This window comes from Fukomys damarensis, unplaced genomic scaffold (assembly GCF_012274545.1).
Source record: "Fukomys damarensis isolate Sample0158 unplaced genomic scaffold, DMR_v1.0_HiC HiC_scaffold_33, whole genome shotgun sequence".
Lineage (NCBI taxonomy): Eukaryota > Metazoa > Chordata > Mammalia > Rodentia > Bathyergidae > Fukomys > Fukomys damarensis.
The window spans coordinates 23,179,095-23,187,257 of NW_022900945.1; the positions used below are offsets into that span (position 1 = coordinate 23,179,095).

General features: G+C 42.5%; 1 long non-coding RNA gene across 2 annotated transcripts; it reads right to left on the minus strand.

Annotated features, from left to right (window-relative positions):
• Positions 1 to 951: 951 nt before the first annotated feature.
• Positions 952 to 4,838, minus strand: LOC104855719. 2 transcript variants are annotated; one of them, XR_004515120.1, is made up of 3 exons: positions 4,304 to 4,838; positions 2,904 to 3,083; positions 952 to 2,479 (listed from the first exon to the last, which is right to left on the minus strand). It is a non-coding gene; the product is annotated as an uncharacterized LOC104855719 (long non-coding RNA). The 2 variants fall into 2 exon arrangements; XR_778458.3 differs by having other exon boundaries at positions 2,904 to 3,106.
• Between the last annotated feature and the right edge of the window lie 3,325 nt (positions 4,839 to 8,163).

The window sequence follows — 8,163 nt, forward strand, 5'->3', positions numbered from 1 at the left end:
GATGAGGAACTATTCCAAAGAATCCAAGACTCAGGAAGCACCTTCATCATAGGGAAACAGCTAGTCTGGCTGCCAGCATCTGGAAAGATCAGCCTTTGATTCTCTAGATATCTGGTAGGTTTCCACTGTGTGCCATACCAGGGCACTGTAAACACGTTAGTTCAGTACCTGGTCTCAGAGTTCTTATAGTGCAACTTACAGCACTGCTTGCTCCTCCCATCCTGGACTCTTTCCACTTCTCCTTCCACTTCCACACCAAGCTGTAAAGTGTGGTAGGGAAGCAGTCTGTTCTTTCCCTTCACCTTCTGGAGTGGGGCTATACAGTTGGCACGGGGGAGTTCAGGGATGATGGTTTGGTGGGAAGCTGGATAACAGGACTATCCTAGTTTGCTGTGTCAAATTCTAGAGAAGAACTTGAACAAGTCAGAAATATTTCAGATGCATAAGTTGCTTAAGGAGCAAAAATTATATTTTCATTCTGTGTCATAAACAATGTCATAAACTGTTCATTTGCTGAATAGAACAACATATTAACTTTTCATCACTGTGAAAAAGCTATGGTTTAAATCTAGAATGTCCACCAAATCCTCACATGTGTGGAAGGTGGCTGGATCATTAGGGTGCTATACTTATCAGTGGATTCATCCATTGATAAGCTCAGTCAGTGAACGTGTTGCACTGGGTGAATTACATTCCCCAAAATGTGTGTTTTCCCCAAAGTTCAGAATATGGCCTTCTTTGGAAATAAGGTCTTTGTAGATATAACAATGATGTTTAAAATGACATCATATTGGATTAAGGTAGCTAATCTAATCAGTGACTAATGTTATGTGATTCCTTAAAGGAAGTTTATGTAAAGTCACAGAGCCCCGTGTTGTGCCCAAGCACCGTGTCCCCAAGAAGATTACCAATCATGTATGCAATACACAAGAGCAATTTATTAACACAGCATGCAGTGGGTCTGCCAATAGGAGATTAGAGACCCCAAAAAGCAATTTCAAGCTGCTTTTATAGGTTTTGGGATACATTAGCCTTAGTAACAAGCTCTATATCTTGGTTAGTTATTATATTCAAATATTATTGGCTGTTGTTGGGGTGGTGAGGTATTCTGGGGTGGCAGAGTTTCAAGGTTGCCAGGTGGTTTCTCTGGGGTGGTCTTATCTAAGGAACATTCTATACTTCTGTATATTTTGTTATCCCAGGAACTAGTTTGCCTGGCTCAGCAGTCACAAAACAATTGGGTTCAAGGCTCAATTCAAAATGCAGCCTTTTATTACAAAAATGGAGTCACTCTGGCTTCCACATTCCCCCCCTTGAGTATGTAACTCTGAGCTCAATCATGAGCTCATATGTCCATATCTCCCATTCCTAGGGAAATTCCTTGGTATTGTGATTTTAGCACCATGAGTTGGACTGTTGATACCCTGGCAAAAAGTGACTAGTTGTTGAGTATGTAGGGGCCAAAGGTTAGTAGCAAAATCAAAATGACTAAAGGTCTTATTAAGGATGAAACCAGGGTAGTCAGCCAGGGGTATTTTTGAACAGGGTGTTACTTTTTTCTTCTGGTGTTCCCAAGTACTTGGGAGACTCATAACATGGTCTACAGTCACTCTTACCAGGGCAGTGTCTTGCTCCGGTTGTAGTGTAGTCCCCATAGTGGGTTACCGTGATGAAATCAGTTTTGACTAGTGCCTGCCATATTATCCATCCTGTTGATTCACAGCCCCAAGACTTACAGAAGTGATCTGGTCCTCCACATTCACGTTGTCTCTAGCATGACCTGAAGTGCCCTGGGCAGACATAGAAGTGTCTTTTACGGGTGTCACCTCAATTTTCAGGAGTTTTACATCCGTAGCCAGTGTTAGAAGGCTGTAGTGGCCAAGAGGGCCATCGGTCAGCTGGATCCCAGTCTGTGGCAACTAGGTCACAGAGGTCAACTAGTAAATCTGGGAACCAGGCGGTAGGAGAAGCCAGCTTGGAAGTGGAATTTGCTACAGTGCTCATTATCATATTATAGATGATCCAAGTCACATTTAAGGGTTGGTGTGGACTCACTTTAATAGAGAGACCTGTTGGAACAAAAACTAACAAGCAAGTTAGAGACAAAGTAGCTAATCTCCAATGTTTTAGTCCCCTGTATCGGGGACCTCTCTCCTTGGTGTCTGGTTTCTTTTTGTTATCCGAGGTTTGAGTGGGATGGTTGGATGTCATCAGATCTTCCAGTCTGTTTGGGGCATTGTCCCCATTGCCTTGACGTGGTTGTGATGAATCCATGCTGGAATCCCATCAACCTTTACAGCTGATGGAGTTATGAGGATCACAGTGTAGAGCCCTTTCCAACAGGGTTCAAGATTCTCAACTCAACATCTCTTTATCACTACTGAATCGCGTGGTTGGAATGGATGGGCTTTTGGTGGTGTTATTCCTGTAAAAGTCACCTTCACTTTGGTCCAACGAGCCTCCTGAGCTTTAAACAATGCTTGCAAGGCAAAAAAAGAGAAACTTTTGGTTATCAAACTCAAGTAACATTCCAGAGCATATATGAGGGAGTAAAGGTGAGAGACTAGCATACATAATTTCATAAGGGGTTAAATTAAGAACATAAGGAGTATTTCTTACTCTAAAAAGAGCATAGGGAAGAAGAGTTACCCAATCACTGCCAGTTTCCAAGGTTAATTTAGTTAAGGTCTCCTTTAGGGTCCGATTCATCCTTTCTACCTGTCCAGAACTTTGGGCTTGATATGAGCAATGTAATTTCCAATTAGATCCCAAAACCTTAATTAGATTCTTCAGGTCCCTGTCTAACCTGACTTACCTTGGATAAATTTGTGGGCTGCCTCACAGCAGCTCAGAACCCCCCCCAATAAAACCTGGTGGTAAGATCAGAGCCTCTCCTTACCTACCTCAGTATTGGGGTCCACATCCAGTCACCTCAATGGAAACCCAGCTTCCAACTGTTCAGGAATGGTGGTGTGTCTTCCATCTTCCCCAACAACTAATTTCTGGGCCTCTTTAATAATTCTTTCCCTCTCCTCCATAGTGAAGAGAATCTGAAGTAACTGTTGACAGTCATCCCAAGTAGGCTGATGTGTAAACAAAATAGAATCTAACAGATTAATTAACAGATTAATTAATTAGATTTTTTGGAAAAGGGGAATTTTGTAATTTCCAATTATATGTCACTGGTAGAGACTGGCCAATGGACCAGACAGACGAGGATTCCCAGTGGCATCTGAGGCATCAGGGCCTGTAGCCCTGAGAGGGAGGGCCACAGTAGAATCCAGACCCAAATAGTCTAAGGATGACTCCCCATGCCTTGACCGGGCTCTTCTAAGAGGGGGTCTAGGGGGACTCTCAGGGGGAGCCAGCGGGGGCCCTTGTACTGGGTAAGGTGGCGGCGATGGGAGGTGTTCATCCCCCTTGGAATCTGAAGGAGGCAAGATGGGATGGGAAGCTGTAGGCCCAAGATGCTTCCATGGGCCCATGGGTTTTCCAGGGGTGAGAGCGACAACCACCTTTGGGGACAAAAAGGGCTTAAGCCAAGAAGGACGGTCCTCCAAGAGGACCTTCCAGGTAGTCATATAGGGAACATGGTCTGGATGACCAGGGTTCCCACAGACAACAGCTTTCACTCAATATGTAGTTGGCAGGTCGAGAGTGCCATCTTCTGGCCAGCCTACATTAAAGGTGAGCCATTCATTCCTGCAGAGAGTAAACATTTTCTTTTTAGTTATATGAAGTCCAAAATTGGCTGCAGTTTGGTTGAATTCCTGAAAATGGTCTAAAATGATGGGTAAGGGAATGGACAGTTTTCCTCCCATTGTACTACAAAATTCAAAACAAGCAATTAAAGAGACAAAGAGACCAAGTGCCATGTAAGTAAGACAAAGTTTTCAGAAACCAAACCAAAAGAACCAGGGATTCTGTTGGGGAATCCCCTTAATTTCCTCTTCCAAAACCAAAAGAACTCTGTCTCGACCAGATGGCCCCGAAATAACTTCAGGGTCCTGAGGAGGGAATCCAAAAAAATCAACCTCCCCCCCGTATAATCAGAGGGCCCTGAAATAACTTCAGGGTCCTGAGGGGGGGAAAAATCAATTCCCCACCTCGTAAGCAGGAAGACAGAGTTCTGACCAGAGGGGCAAGGGACGTCTCCTGGCCCCTGCAGCACGGAGTCCACTTTCACTTCTGCCTGGGCCTCCTGGCCTCCAAAATGATCCAGATCACAATTTCCCAATAAACAATTTTCAGGCATCAACAGGAAGAGAAGGACACAGAAGCAAAAGAAAGAACAAGTACTCACTGATCAGTTTCTAAAGTTTAAGTGCTCAATGCAGTAGGGGTCTTCCAGGGGCAGAGTTGATCCCGGATGAGCCCCCAAATGTTCTACTCGAGCGCCATGTCCCCAAGAAGATCACCACTCACATATGCAACACACAAGAGCACTTTATTAACACAGCATGCAGTGTGGAGTTCCCGAAAAGCAATTTCAAGCAGCTTTTAAAGGTTTTGGGATACACTAGCCTTAGTAACAAGCTCTACCTCCATTATGATTGGTTAGTTATTATATTCAAATCTTATTGGCTGTTGTTGGGGTGGTGAGCTATTCTAGGATGGCAGGTTGCCAGGTGGTTTCTCTAGGGTAGTCTTGCACACAGAATTCATGTGACAATGGAGACAGAGATTGGAGCAATATATTTATGAGTGATACACCTATAAGGAACAGCCAGGGTGGCCAAGATCCTCTATAAGCCAGGAAGCCAGGAAAGATTCTTCCCTAAGGCCTCAGAGGGAACATGAGCCTCTTGATTTCTGACTTCCAGATTCTAGAACTCTAAGAGAATAAATTCCTGCCACTTGGTTTGTTGTACTTTGTTTCAACATCTACAGGAAGGTAATCCAGAGGCCCAGACCCTGATCCTGACCCTTCAGAGCCCTAGAGGTCAGTGGCCATGTCAGGCTTAGGTGAAGCTCTTCCTGTGGAAAGTCTGAACTAATGGAAAGCTCAAGAGCAAGCACAAAAAAGAGGGGCAGTGATCATGAACCTGGAGAACATTCATCTGACACAGGGCAGGGCTGCAGCACATGGAGACCAGAAGCTTCCATGTCTGTCATGCCTGTCCTCAGGTCCTCTCTTCTTGCAGAGTTAAGAAATGGGGACATTAAGAGAAAACAGCTGTAGACCTTTAGCTGGGAAGGAGAAAAGAAGAGATGGGTTATGGCTTGATAAGGTGGGGTTGCAGAGAAGACTTTTATGTTTCACTTACTCAACTACTAGATGCTATGGTGAGTATTGGTATGCCGCTGACATGGTTTCAGACCACCTGGAGATTATCTTTTAGAAAGGTAAACAAACATATCACAAAATAGATGTAGCATTACTACATGAGAAGAAATTCTATGGCAGGATGTTAAGGTGGGATTAAACTGTGTCTTGACTGAGGAGTACAGGAGAAAATACTTGGCAAATGTTCCCTTCTTCCAAAGTGGTTGGCAGCTTGATAGTGCAGGACTTGCCAAGGAAACCATGAATTGATTTTGACAGCACAGCAGACTACCTAACTCCAGCTTATGAAAGAAAGTGGAGAATCTGAGAGAGGGCTAGAGTACACAAGAGGAAGCTATGGTGGGACAACTGTGCATGATGTCCTGTATCCCCACAAAGCAAAGGCAGCAGCATGCAGAATACTTGCTAAAGCAATGGAAATGTGTCCTGGGATTGGGGCTTGGACCGCCTTCTGCTTCATGCCTGAAAAATCTACAGAGCAGGAGTGTGAAGCTGCCTGTGGCAACAGCAGAGGTTCCAATTTGGGGGAGTCAGATTACTATATTAACAATAGATCAGTGATGTGTGCATACTATGCCAGAAATGCAGATATTGCCAAAGTGTTCTGAGTTGATCCGAAGCTTCTTGAAGGGAGTCTGTCCCAAAGAGCCACTCTTAACATTATCCTGAAAGCACTAATATGAAGAATAAGGCTGTAGGGAGAGATCCAAATAACAAGTCAGGAGGAAGAATCACCAGGAGTTTTGGGAAGCAGCTGGCTTGGACTTCAGGTCTCCCTCTGCCAACTGGGCCATGCCTTTATGTGCAGGCCCATTGATTACTCTGGACCCAGCACCAGGAAGGCGCTGCTCAGCAGCCCCCCACACTCTCAGATCCTCTGATTGTGCCAGTCCTTGGATGCAGTCTGCAGAGTCATAGCTGGTTATAAAGGGTGGTGATTGATCCTATTGTGTTCCTGATTGTATCAATTGGGATAAAGGATAGGGATCGATTTGATGAGTTGCTGTCTCAACAATGAAAATGAGAATGTCTATAAGTCATTAGAGAATCAAAGGCTGGGATGCAATGATATGAGGAAGATTTCATAACCCAGAGATTAAATCAAGGGCAACCCAACAGCAAAAATAAAGATGATAAAACATTTAAGCAAGCCACAAAGACAGACTTCCAGTTCACCAATGGCAAACAGTAGGGCAAAGGAGAATGAAAAGTCTGATAGAGAACCTCCAGGACACTCAGAACTCACAGCACAGGAAGGAACAAAACTGATCAATCAAGCTCTAGAAAAATTCAAAACAGAAATAATTTCCCAGATAACCACAGAGATGGTGAGCAAAATGAAAGACATGATTCGAGACTCTAGAGCAGAAACTGACAAAAAAGTAGATGAGCTCAGGAAAATAATAGAAACCATGAATGCCCAGAATAAGAAAGAAATGGAAACAATGAATGCACAACATAGGAAAGAAACGGAATCCAATAAACAGATTCAAACAGATATCCAGGAGATTAAAAATTCTATTGAAAGCATATTCAACAGAATAAAAGATTGCAAAGATAGAATCTCAGATATAGAAGATAGGATTGCAGACAATGACTGTGAAAAGAGAGGTCTCTTAAAAATGGTAGGGGATCATGAGAAATTGATCCAAAAACTCCTAGACGATGCAAAGAAGAATAACATAAGACTGATAGAAATCCATGAAGTAGGAGGAGAAAATGCAAATGACTTAAAAAAGCTGTTCACAGAATTAATGACAGAACTTCCCAAACAGAGGGGAAGAATGTGACACACAGATAATTGAGGCATATAGGACTAGCCACAATCAAAAAAAATCTACACCTAGACATGTAATAATCAAGATCCCAGAAACACAACAGAAGAACAAAATACTACAGTCAGTAATAGATAAGAAACAAATCACATGCAAAGGAAAGCCCATCAGAATCACAGCAGACTTTTCAACACAAACCCTCAGGTCAAGGAGAGCCTGGAGTGAGGTATTTCAAGTTCTAAAAGAAAACAACCTCCAACCAAGACTGATGTATCCTACAAAACTCTCTTTCAAAATGGATGGAGAAATAAGATACTTCCATGACAAAGAACACTTGAGAAACTTCATGAATACTAAACCAGCACTACAGGGAATTTTAAACAATATCCTAGAAAAAGACAATAAAGATCACAACACCATGAGGCCCAACAGAGCAAATCAAATAGCCAAGACAAGAAACTAAAAGGAGAGGGCAAAAAAATTAAAAAGAGTCAACAAAAGAACAAAAACATGACAATAATAAGTCAGTACATATCAGTTATAACTATCAATGTCCATGGCCTCAATTCACCAATCAAGAGAAATAGACTGGCAGAATGGATTAAGAAGCAAATCCAACAATATTTTGTACACAAGAAATACACCTAGTGCAAAAAAGAAGCCCATAGACTGAAAGTGAAAGGGTGAAAAACAATTCACCATGTGACAGGAGCCCAGAAAAAAGCAGGGGTAGCAATCTTATTCACCGACAAAGTAAATTTCAAACCAAGACTGATTAAGAGAGACAAAGAAGGCCACTACATTCTTGTAAAGGGAACAATTCAAGAGGAAGAGATGACAATCATAAACATATATGCACCAAATATAAATGCCCCAACTATATAAAACAAATTTTAAATAACACAAAAAACCAAATAAGCACTAATACAATTGTATTAGAGGATCTAAATATCCCACTATCACAAATAGACAGATAATCTAGGCAAAAAATCAACAATGAAATACTAGAACTGAACCAAAGTTTTGAATGCATGGACTTATTAGACGTCTACAGAGTGTTCCACCCGAGAAAATCAGAATATCCATTCTTTTCAACTGCAC